Consider the following 11,952-nt stretch of genomic DNA (forward strand, 5'->3'; position numbering starts at 1 on the left):
CGGAAGACCCACTCGTTGCTTTGCAACGAGCTTTGCTCTAGTTTTATTTTTTATTTTTTTTCTGACTCCTTCTCGGCTTCATGAAATTTTCAGAGCCTTTGTAAAGTTACCGTGCCTCAGCGATGTGAAAGTTTCAGCATTTACGTCACTTCCGTTCAAATTTGACGGCCATTTTTAATTTAAAAAAAAGTGATTTTGTCCGGAAGAAATCTCCATAAACTTTGAAGATATAGCTTTGAAATTTTCACTGATGATAGATGTATCAATTCTTTAGTGTACTGGGGGGTTAAAATTTTTATTGATTTGTTTTCCTCGAAACCGGAAGTAGGTCCGATTTTTTTAAATTTTCAAATTTTTCATCGAAATAAAAATAGGTAACAGTATTGTTGAATTTTTAATGCTGAATACAGATCTGAAATTCTTTTTAAAATCGGACAATGTATTACTGAGATATAATACTTTAAAAATCATTTTTTCCGGAAATTTTTATTCCTGCTGACTTGGTTAAGATAATAGTAAACACTTATGCTTTCTTCTTAGCAACTCGGAGATATTCATTGTTTTGCACAGACAGTTACATAATTCATTGTTTTGTGTTTTTTAAGATAATATTTCACGACTATTCTTTGAAACGGTTTAATTTGTTGAAAATATTAATTGTGTATTTTCGAAAAAATTATCGTACGAGTTAACCACTGGTTGATACGAAGGTGAAGGTCGAACAGAAAATTACCAGTGAAACTGAGTTATTAACGCCAACTGCTAAATTTATGTATTGTTTATAAATTCACTGATTGAGTATTGGCCAAAGTTTGGAAAGTTGATTCGGGAAGCCACAACACATGGTTTTTCCTTTGTTGCTTATCACCGCAGGCTATAGACGTAGTCGTAAGTTTTGTTTTTGTTTTGTAACGGGTCACATGCAGACGCAGTTGACGCGGGTAAACACTTTCCCATATGTGGCATAAAACTATTACTGGCCAGAATTTGTTTGATTTTCTTGTTCATCTGAAAGTATTTTCAATTCTTTTTGTTTAAATGAGACAATTTGTTTAGGATTTTTGTATAGGATGTAAACAGGGAAATTTTTAACAAGAGTTATCGTTCTTGTTACGAGCGATATCTTCAGTTTTGAGTTACTCGTATGCGTTTCATTTGTCGTACTATTGAGTCGGAGCAGAGAAAACTGTATGAATGCATTGGTCTGGAACTAATTGATTTTGTCTTTGATTGGTGAAAATATTTGAAGATTAATATTCAACTGTTGAAATAAATTGCCTTGCTTGTGAGTGAAACTGGAACAATGAAATTAATAAATGTTGTGGTGAAATTTAAAGAGTTCATTAGCAAAACCTTTTAATTATTACTCCTTTAGGTTTTAGCGACTGAACAGTTTTTGCCACATCATTAGTTTGATAACCGATGTCGGAGAAATTAATATTAGAACACAATTTTATTTTAGAACAGAGGTATGCATGACACATATACATTTAGAATTATTATTTCAAAACTTTGAAAGGGTGAATAATGTATACATATTCAAAGTCTATGAGGAGGATAGCAGATATGTTGTCCCCCGAGACTGCAACTATCTTACAAGGCAAAGCTGAGGAAAATATATGCTGTTAAGGGTGACAATGAACTCACTATCGTCCGGATTACAAAAACGAGGGATATCGAATGGCTTTAGTTAATAGTTTTGATGACTATTCACCATGGGCAGATAGCACAGAAACTATTCCACTGTTGAATAGAAAAGCATGTTTATTCATTGTAATTTTACATAGAAAATATTCACAGAGGTATTGTAATGCATTGTTTCTCTTTTCTAAATTCTGTTTTCTTAGTCAAATTTCACTACAATTTTGAACATTGTCCGAAATATGAATTTCACATAAAAGAATGCTTTAATATCAAGAAATGGGGGATAGTCAACCCCCTTCTTTTCCTAATGCAAAGTCCCAGTTTACGAACATCATTAATTCGTGTAGATGTAAAGTTGTTTACAGAATATATTCATGTTTCACAAATTTATGTATAAGGTTAACTACCAATCTGTTAGTGGTCTAAAAAAAATATTATGCAATCTGAAAGGATGAGTGCATGCATAATTTTATATTTTAAATCGAATTGCTCTTCTTGTCCAATCCATATTATATGCCTGATAGATGCATGATGAACTCGCCCTGCACAAGAAACCATCAACTTAATTACCGGTAGTGAACGAGTGCCATACTAGAAAGTTTTCCCATCATAACTAAAGTCATGCTTTTACGAATTTTATTTGTTCACCTTTTTTGTTTATTTTATTATAAACCAATTATTCTCAATCTAAAGTATGTGCTAGTTGCATGATGATTTGCCATATAGTTTCTGTCGCAATCAGAACTACATTCGCATATGTATTTTAAAAACATTGGCTCATTTTATTTTATTCATTCAACATTTGTCAAATTTTAAATTTTATATATATATATACGGTACTCTTGATAAGCTCCTGCAAAATGTATTAACTCTTATGTAGTTATTCAATATTGCTTTATTGGAAATATATATTTTGATGCTAGACCCCACTAATGTGTAGAAGGGTGTTCACCATCTTTCTGTCATTTTTTCTATTTTGAGCTGGTTTAATGAAAATAAAAGTAGGTTTTTGTCTTTTTAATTTATTTTACGATAATTACCTGTATTGGGAAGTCCAATATACTAGATATACATATATCATCTAGCTACATTATTTTGAAATACAAAAGATGTAGACAGTAACTCTAGTGCAGGTATTTGAAATTAAGGTCAGACGTCACGTTCCACGAGAATCTTTTTTGTATCTCCTCGTAATAAAGGTTCCAATAAAAAATATTAATTTTATAATTACTTTAAAAATGATCAAAATTTACTTGAATTTGGTTATGTGTGTACATGGTCGAGTGGTTTGAACCGTGGCTGATCATTGTCAGAAGCGTATAGGTTCTAGAGGTCGTGAGTTCAAAGCCCTGCCCCGGCGGAGATATAGTTCTGATTTAGTGAATTTTGCTGTGCTGTTGATGTATTTATTTTTATATCAGCAACTCAAGTGTATTTTCAAGAAGATTATATAGGAAATTGCATACTCTAGTATTTTGCAGAAATGACTGGTAAGGTACCCAAATTTTTTTGCAAGAAAGCTTGTCAAAGTAACAGTAAACCATTAACAAATTCCTGGAAAAAGTTATCTAAAATTGAAGAACGTGTCGTCTGACCTTAAATGACAAAATGTCTTCATTTACAAGAATAGAAGTGTATATTATTATTTTACCAGGTTCAACCGAGTTATGCATTCTGCATTTTAGTATCATCTGTTTCGAAATGGAATGATAAATGATAATTGTTACAATAGATTCACACTTTTGATAAATAAGTGAGATTTCCCACTTGAAGGTCATTATTTTCCTCTTAATTTACAATAATATAATAGAGAGAGAGAAAAATATTTGTGTGAATAGTATAAATTTGTGCTGTCTTGGAGTCATTTTGTTAATCTTTCATTGTTATCATTTATACACTTTCCTTGGTCAAGTTAGAAGATAAAGTGGTTAATTACACCACATAAAATGAATTTTTAAATTCTCATTCCCACTTGCCCCTCTGAAAATGGCCTGCCCCGATGCATTTTATTATGAAAATAAATTTGGAGGGGGGGGGGGGGGGATTGGGCTTGGTATACTGAAAAATTGAAAACATTTTAATGGCTGCCTAAACGTGGATTAACGTTTGATTCCAGCCATGTTTGTTATCATATCATGCATATGGATACAAATTTCTTCATGCATTTACAGTCAAGTCGAAATGAAATGGAATTAAAAGATTAGAATTGGGTTTGTGTACTCGCTTTAGCATTAACAATTTAAAAGAATAGAGCAGTTGTTACTGAACATGAATGGTGAAAAAGGTGTTTTTGAAAAATAAAAAAGTGATAAATCTGCCCCATATTTTTTGCAAATCAGGATAAGAATCTAATTAAATATTAATTTTATGTGGCCTTGAAAGGGAATAAATGCATATATCATATTTATAGAAGACTAAATTAACATTAATGAATTTTTTTTTCAATATTGAAAATCGAGGTCGAGTGGGCGGGCATCTTTGCTAGCCAGAGGTTTTCATTCCAGTCTGCTTCCTATAAACCTTGCCAGATTTTGTCACGAAAAGTTGATGCGGTGGCGCCATCATGATCAAGCGAACAACTTAATATATATATATATATATATATATATATAATTTAATCAAATGAAACAAAGGGTTATATACAAGTTACAGCATATATACAACTTGAAAACGTTGTTTAGTGAGTATCGGAACATAATTAACGATGCCATTAAATAGGAATTCAGATATTTAACTTAGAAAAAGCCAAAAATGTTTTGTATATAGTATGGACCTGTACTGGGGCTATAAATGATGCTGATATATGAAAGCTTTCATTCTTTGAAATAATTAGGTATTGTCATCAACAATATTCCAGACAAAATTAAATAAAATACAGTTCATTGAACCTTTAAAAGAGATAACCATTAGCAGAGAGGTATATACTAACTGGATTGGCAACTTTTACATGTACAATCCCCATGTTTACTGGCTTCGCATGCTATCGCACAAGCCTTGACAAGTTTGTTTATCTCTTTCCAATACCAGTGAAATACATGTATATTGTTTTTAAAGCGATCTTGTAAGTGGCCGCCACCGTTGGGGAGGCAGTTAGCTCGAACACTTGTGTCTCAACTTGTTAAAAGCACTGAATATTTTAACCCAAGATCACAGGTGTGTTTCTTTAAAGTTTAATTACAAGCGCCTGTTTTCACTGCTGCGATTGGATCAGCTACTCGCAGCTACAGCCAATCATAAAATACAGCTTGTCACAGAGTTTTTGTAATGAAAAATGCCAAGGGTTTATGATGAACAGAGTGGACCAAAAACCCTTGGCTTGCGAAAATGGGGGCGGGTGGCTGCCAAAAGGGTACTACTACTGTATGGATAACTCCTCCTGCATTTTTCAAGATTGAAAGTTGTTTCGTAAATGAAAAATACATAAATCAGAGATGTGCACATTACTTGGATTTTGATTTATGATAAATTATGATAAAAGTATTAGCTGTTGAACTAGTTATTATTTTTTGTATGATATTGCTACCCCTATTCTATGGTTAAGTCCTCCTACCGTTTAAAAGATGGGAAGATATTGTTTTGCAGATCAATTGTACATCTTTCAGAATTTCAGAGGTGTTCATATTACATGGATTTTGACTTATAAAAATATATTAGCTGTTGAGTTTAATCATTTTTATGTCCCCCCTTTTTCGAAGGCAGGGCATATTGCTCTGCTGCTCTCTGTCTGTCTCTTTGTCGGTTGGTCTGTAAGTAGGTTTAGTAACAGTTTCCGTTCATTTTACTTGCAGAGGTTGCACGTATTCAAATGATATTTGGTATACAGATTTATTATAATAAGATCTAGGTCAAATTTGTACGTAATCAAGTCATTTTTGACAGAGTTATGATGCTTGGACATAAAAAATTTCCAATTATATGCTGTTTCTCTGCATTTTCTTTGCAGAGGTTGCATGCTGTAATGAACTTTTGTATACAGATTTTTCATAATACTATCTAGGTTAACTTTGATTATGGGTATGATCGAGCAAATTTTGAGAGTTATGGGTCTTGGGACAAAGGAAAATTCCAATTATTTGCAGTTTTCGTTCATTTCCTACACAGAGGTTACACATATTGAAATTCAATTTGGTATTCTGATTTATCATAATTTAATATCAAGGTCAAGTTTGATTTTTGGTATGATCGAGCCCTTTTCAACAGAAATATACCTCATAGACTTAGAGAAATTCCAATTATTTGCAGTTGTTACTGTTCATTTTCTTTGCAGAGGTTGCACTTACTGAAATGAAATTTGGTAAACAGGTTTATCTTGATAATAATATTTAGGTCATTTTCTATTTTCGATAAATTAAGTAATTTATGACAGAATTACGCGCCTTGAGGATTCAAAATTCCAAAATTATGATCCCCAGGGATAGCGAAGGGTCACAAGGGAGGGGGTGAATTTTTACACAGGAATATATAGAGAACATTTTTTTAAAATATCTGCTTCAAGTCTAATTAGTCAGAGAAGCTGTAACTTGTGTGGAAGCATTCTCAGTAGTGCAGATTAGAGTTAGTTCAAATCATGATCTCCTAGGGTAAGGTGGGGCCATAATGGGGATGGAAATTATTTCATAAGAGAAAAATCTTTAATTAGAGCTCGTTTCAAAATACCATCGATTTTCCCACTTTGTGACAGCCTATGTTTGCTAGACTCATTCAGCCGGTAACTTCGCGGGCATCAAAAGCATGCTGCAGCCACAACAATGCATGCGATAGAACCAGTGCAATTGCACTAGAAATAGTACACTGCAGGTCGGAAAACAATTGTTTGGCTTATTTATTATAATATATATTAAGTATTAATAATATGCATCATTGAAATGACTATATAAAAGTTTAGCTTAAACATACGCAGACTCTTAAAATTAAAGAGAGAGAGAGAGAGAGGTTGAAACGTGCAACTGCATTAAAAATAGTGTACTGCAAATGGAAAAACAATTGATACCCTTATACATACTAATATTTGAAATTATTCTTTAGTTTGGAATGACTTTATTTAAATATATGGAGAGAGAGAAAGAGAGCTTGCTTAGCTGGCTAAGCGAGATAGGGCCTCATCAGGCCCCGTCATCACCAACTTTTCTGGAGTCGATATAATACTCAGTCTCAAGTCTGAGTATTGATCTCAAATTTATAATTTAAAAAAAAGGATTTGATTTGGGGAATGAGTTGAGTGGTTTTAAGATTTAGGTGACGGTGGAGCCAGATTAAAAAAAAAAAAGTATTCTTTTCAAAGCACGCTGAATAATATGTCGTTAATTATAGTTGCAGCTTATTAGAATGCACTATCAACATCTCTGGGTTTACCCCTGAACCCTATATACAGGTTAGTGAACTACGTAATTGTTTGCTGTAGCATCTTCGCTGATTAAAAAATGTTGACTGACCCTTGTCCAATCGGACCGTAGTAGGCAGAGTTAAAAATTTACAGCACTTGACTTGAATGAGAGAAGAGAGATAGAAAGTAAGAAAGTAAATCAATCGAAACAATTCAAATATGTAGAGAATCAGTGACCAACAGTGTTCATTAAATCAAAATACAAGCAACATTTGTTAGTAACGCATGTATATATGCTTGCATGCATGCATGCATTATATAAATCTTTGTGAATGAAAACTAAACAGTCCTTATTCATGTGTTTGATGCCGGCAAAGCGACACAGCCAGCTCTAATGCAGTTGTACTGCGTGGAAGTTTTGGGTGGTAGTTGCTATTTTTTCATAGCAAATTAATATGATTTTTCTCAAAAACTCAAATGTTGTGATATATGGTATCACTAATAAGCAACCATCTTAACATTTAATGATTTTCAGTTTTGGGGCTGTGGTCCAAGCCAATTTTGGGGCCACACAAGGGGTTCAAAGTTTGATGTAGGTTAGCGTTTATATGAATTTAGTTCTTCTTGGCAGGGTTCAACTCTAGCCGTAGCTAGTCTGGGAACTGAAACATAAGGTTGGGCTACTAAACAAGTCATAAAACTTGTTGTAAGGGGCTTTTGAAATTTTAAATACCATACTATTACTCAAAGCAATGTGTAAGTATTTTTAAAATGTAGATACAAATTCCAAATAATAGCTATGGAGATTTGAAATTGTCAGAGTGAAATAACTCGGACTTTACTTTTTTATTGGTCGAAGGTGTTTTGAACCGACTTTTCAAAAATATTTATTACCAGAGTGTTTGAAATACAGATGAACAGAGAATGCAAATGGTGCAGGGACAAAGACAGTTGATGATCGTGGGAAAAAATGTGGAATTACTTAATGAATCAAAAATAGCACCGATTGTTTTACTGCTGTTAGCATCATTATGTTGTAACTCTTTAGAATCTCTTTATTTGTGGAAACAATAGAGGGATTTGCATGATAGAACCTTGGTACTAGTACTACTTTTTTAAATTAAAAGCGATGTGGCCTATAGGCCTCATGTTTGTATTTTTACCATGAATGAACTTTCAAACTTGCACCATGATTTGTTTGTGAACACAATCCTCTGAAACCACTAGTTAAGTTTTCATTAAGCTCTCTTGAAAAGCATAAAAAGTGTACATTAGCTTTGCAGGAAATTTGGATTGCATTATACAGTGTATTTCTAAAATAATTTCCCATTTCCTCCCTGTATAACTGCCTTAGTATCATCCAGCATTAGGTTATGGACAGATTATATTGCATTAAAAATCATCAGTTTTGTCTAAATGACAGAAATGCAAATCTATAACATAAATTTCACTCAAGTGATGCTAAATCAGTGTAGGTAGACACAAATGAAACAGAATTTGTTTCCTTAATATGAATGAAAGACATGAAATATACTCTTTGTGATGTAATAATAATATAATTATCAATGCACAGGCACCTGATTTGTGTAGCACCTCTCCTTTGGCTGCTTTAATAAATTTTTTAGCCTAATTTCATTATAAAAGTAAATACATGTAGAGTTATTGCACATATAAGAGACATGATATGAATTATTTGTTAATGAATTATTTGTTAAAGGACAATATGGACTATCACTGACTTTCGGATTACTAATGATAATGAACATTTAAGTTGACAAATTTCACCAAGAAATGCTAGTTAGAATAAAGAAATTTTCAAATGTATTCACAACATAAGCCTAAAGAGGTCTTTTGAAGTTCATTTTAAATGATTTCTAGTTATTTGTAGTTTTTTATTCAACACCATTCAATTTTCATTTTATTTTAAACACTCATTTCATTAACTGTTTTATTTAAACAAAAGATGTGAATTTTTTTAATTAAAAAATATTTACAATGCAGATTTTTTTTATATTTTAGATGCCAAAGAGAGCAAAGTTAGATAATAGGCGGAGTCGTCAGCAAGATAAGATGAGGAAAAGATTGAAAAGAGAACAGCAGGCCAATTCTTCTGACGTCGCACCACCAGATGAGACTTCAGAGTCTATTGACTCTTGCGGGTCATTAGATGGGGCTATCTCAGCCCCCCCTGGTAATATTCCAGGGTTTGGTTGGATGGGGTTTCCATCTAATGAGGAAAAACCCCTGGCCAGGATGCAGGCCTCACCTTGTGTGAAAATGCATCCACCTGCTCCGAGGTTACCATCTCCTCGGAGAAGCCGTCTGTTTGTCAAAAACGTGACAAAGGCACCGTCCCCTGACTCCCCAGCGTGGGTTTGTACTCCTTTGAGGGTACCTGGGCATGATGAAGGCTTTGAGCCTAGCCCAGCAGGTCAGGCGCAGCTGGACTCCTCCGTGTTAAGAGGGTCCAGCAGTATATCAAAAGATGAGGAAATAAAGACAGTATTCAAAACAGCTTCTGAACGTACAAAAAGTACTGACTTGGTCACGGAAAACAATGAGAGAACAAAGACAGTTTTGAAAATGGCTTCTAAACGTAAAAACAGTACTGACTTGGTCACTGAAAACTCTATGTGTTATGATCAAACAATGGATATTGACATGGAAAAAATTGATATGAACTGTGGACATGAAGTTTTATCAAAGAATGAGATTCAGAATAGTAATATGCTAAAAAGCAACCAGAAACATGGTATTCAAATTGTATCAGACATTGACAATGGTTATATGAATGAGAACATCAAAAAAGATGAACCTGAATCTTCATTTGAGAAAATTGATATTCATCATAGATTGTTTGTTCAAAATGGTACATTTATGCAAGAGAATGACAGTAATGTAAACAACACAGTTTTTCAAAAATCTGTTCAGGGGTCCTTCCATCAGGCTCATCCTATGTTTGGTGACAATGCTGGTACTCAGTGCGTTGCAAACTGTTTAGCTGGACTAGCTTTTGAACAATTTAAAAGCAGCAGGCATTGGACTACACAAGACATGAACAAGATCTTAGCTACAGGTGATGAAATGTACACATATCTACAGAGAAGTTCTTCAATGCATAATAGATACTTACTAGTAGATGAGTTACCACAGTTCTTTGAGTGTTTCAACAGAGCATTTGAATTTACTTCAAATTCAACATTAGCAAGTATTATTAGCTTGAATGGTGATGAACCATGCTATGCAGAGTTCAATGCTTACCCTCTGTATGAGGCATTACAAATTGCTTTGTTGAAGTCAAGTGGGTGTTTTGTGTGCTTTGGAGGAAATACATTTCTTATTGGTAAAACAAATGGATTGTACTTTACATTTGATTCTCATTCAAGATCACCTCAAGGCTTATTCAGTAGTAGTGGAAAAAGTACAAGACTTTTGTTTGAAGATGTTAAGGGATTAGAAAAACATATTCAGAAACTTGCAATTTCTATGGGGTATTCAAGGGCTGTTGAATGTAATATAACAGGAGCAAAATGTTGTGCAAAATTAGTGGAAAATGAAAACAAAATATCCAATGCCCCTACAGAACAAAATGAAACGATTCATTGTGAGGATTTATCCAATGGAAATGATGATGATGATGATGATGATGATGATGAAATTGTATTTCTTCATAGAGAAGAAAATAGGTTTGAATTTGTTCCTCTGTCAGAAGCTTCAAAACAAGAGTCGTGCACTAAGTTAGGAATACCGTTTTCTCAAGTAATGGAAAATGCTTGTACATCTGAAAGGCCAACTCAAGATTGTGGAATACCTACGTTATGCAAAGATATCACTGCAGATGGAAATTGCTTTTTCAGAGCTATTTCATATTGTCTAACATGTTCAGAAAATCATCATCATGCTATTCGAAGTGCGATATGCAGTCATGTTCTGAAATATGGCGATAAGTTTCAGTCATTTTTGAGACCGAATGAATCATCAATGCAAAGTCATGTGTCTGTGATGGAGAAAGAAGGAAACTGGGCCACAGAATTAGAAATTCTTGCGTTATCAGATATGTTATCTGTTAATATTTTCACATTTTCAAACGGCAATTGGCTCAAATTCTCTGGAAAAGACATCTATGTATCTCTCCAAACAAAACACGATGGGTTGTATTTAAACCACAAAAATGAGAATCATTATGACGTTGTCCTTGATGTCGGTGAATCATCTGCTCTACATGAAAACAATAGGAAAATAGACTGGAAGTGTAAAGAAACAGATGTACATTCTAAACGAAGAGCACATATTGATAAAGGAAAGAAGAAAAATCAATACAAAAGAGAAATGTATCGAAAAAAATACAAAGGAAATTCGGACTTCAGAAATGAAAAGCTTCTAAAAGCCTCAATGAAGTATAAAGAAGATGATGAATACAGAATTTCACTGAAAGAAAGCAATAAAAAGAGATACCAAAATAATCCAGCTTATCAGTGCAAAATGATGAAGAGAAGTCGAGCTCAATACAATGATCACAGAGAACAAGTGCTAGAAAAAGCAAAATTTCGCTATCAAACTGATGCAGAACACAGAGAGAATATTAAGCAAAAGGGAGTTTTGAAGTATAAGACAGACAGTGTTCATCGATCAACCTGTAAGAATGCAAGCAAACTGAAGTACAAAACTGATGACACATACAGACATGACACGAAAATGAGAAGCTCAAAAAAGTACAAGTTAGATGAGAAACACAGAGAAAATGTGAAAGAACGAAGTATCACTAAATATCGCTTGGATGATGTTCACAAAGAAAAGGTTAAAAGGGCTAGCGTACAGAAATATACAAGTGATGTAAAATTCAGAGAAAAGCTCCTTCGTACAAGTTCATTGAAATACAAAACAGATGAAACTTTCAGATTGAAGTCTCAGGAAAACAGCAAGCATTACTACCATTCTAGCCCACGTATTCAGAAAAAGAAAAAAGAAAGGTCAAAGAAAACAAG

This window comes from Crassostrea angulata, chromosome 8 (assembly GCF_025612915.1).
Source record: "Crassostrea angulata isolate pt1a10 chromosome 8, ASM2561291v2, whole genome shotgun sequence".
Taxonomy (NCBI): Eukaryota; Metazoa; Mollusca; class Bivalvia; order Ostreida; family Ostreidae; genus Magallana; species Magallana angulata.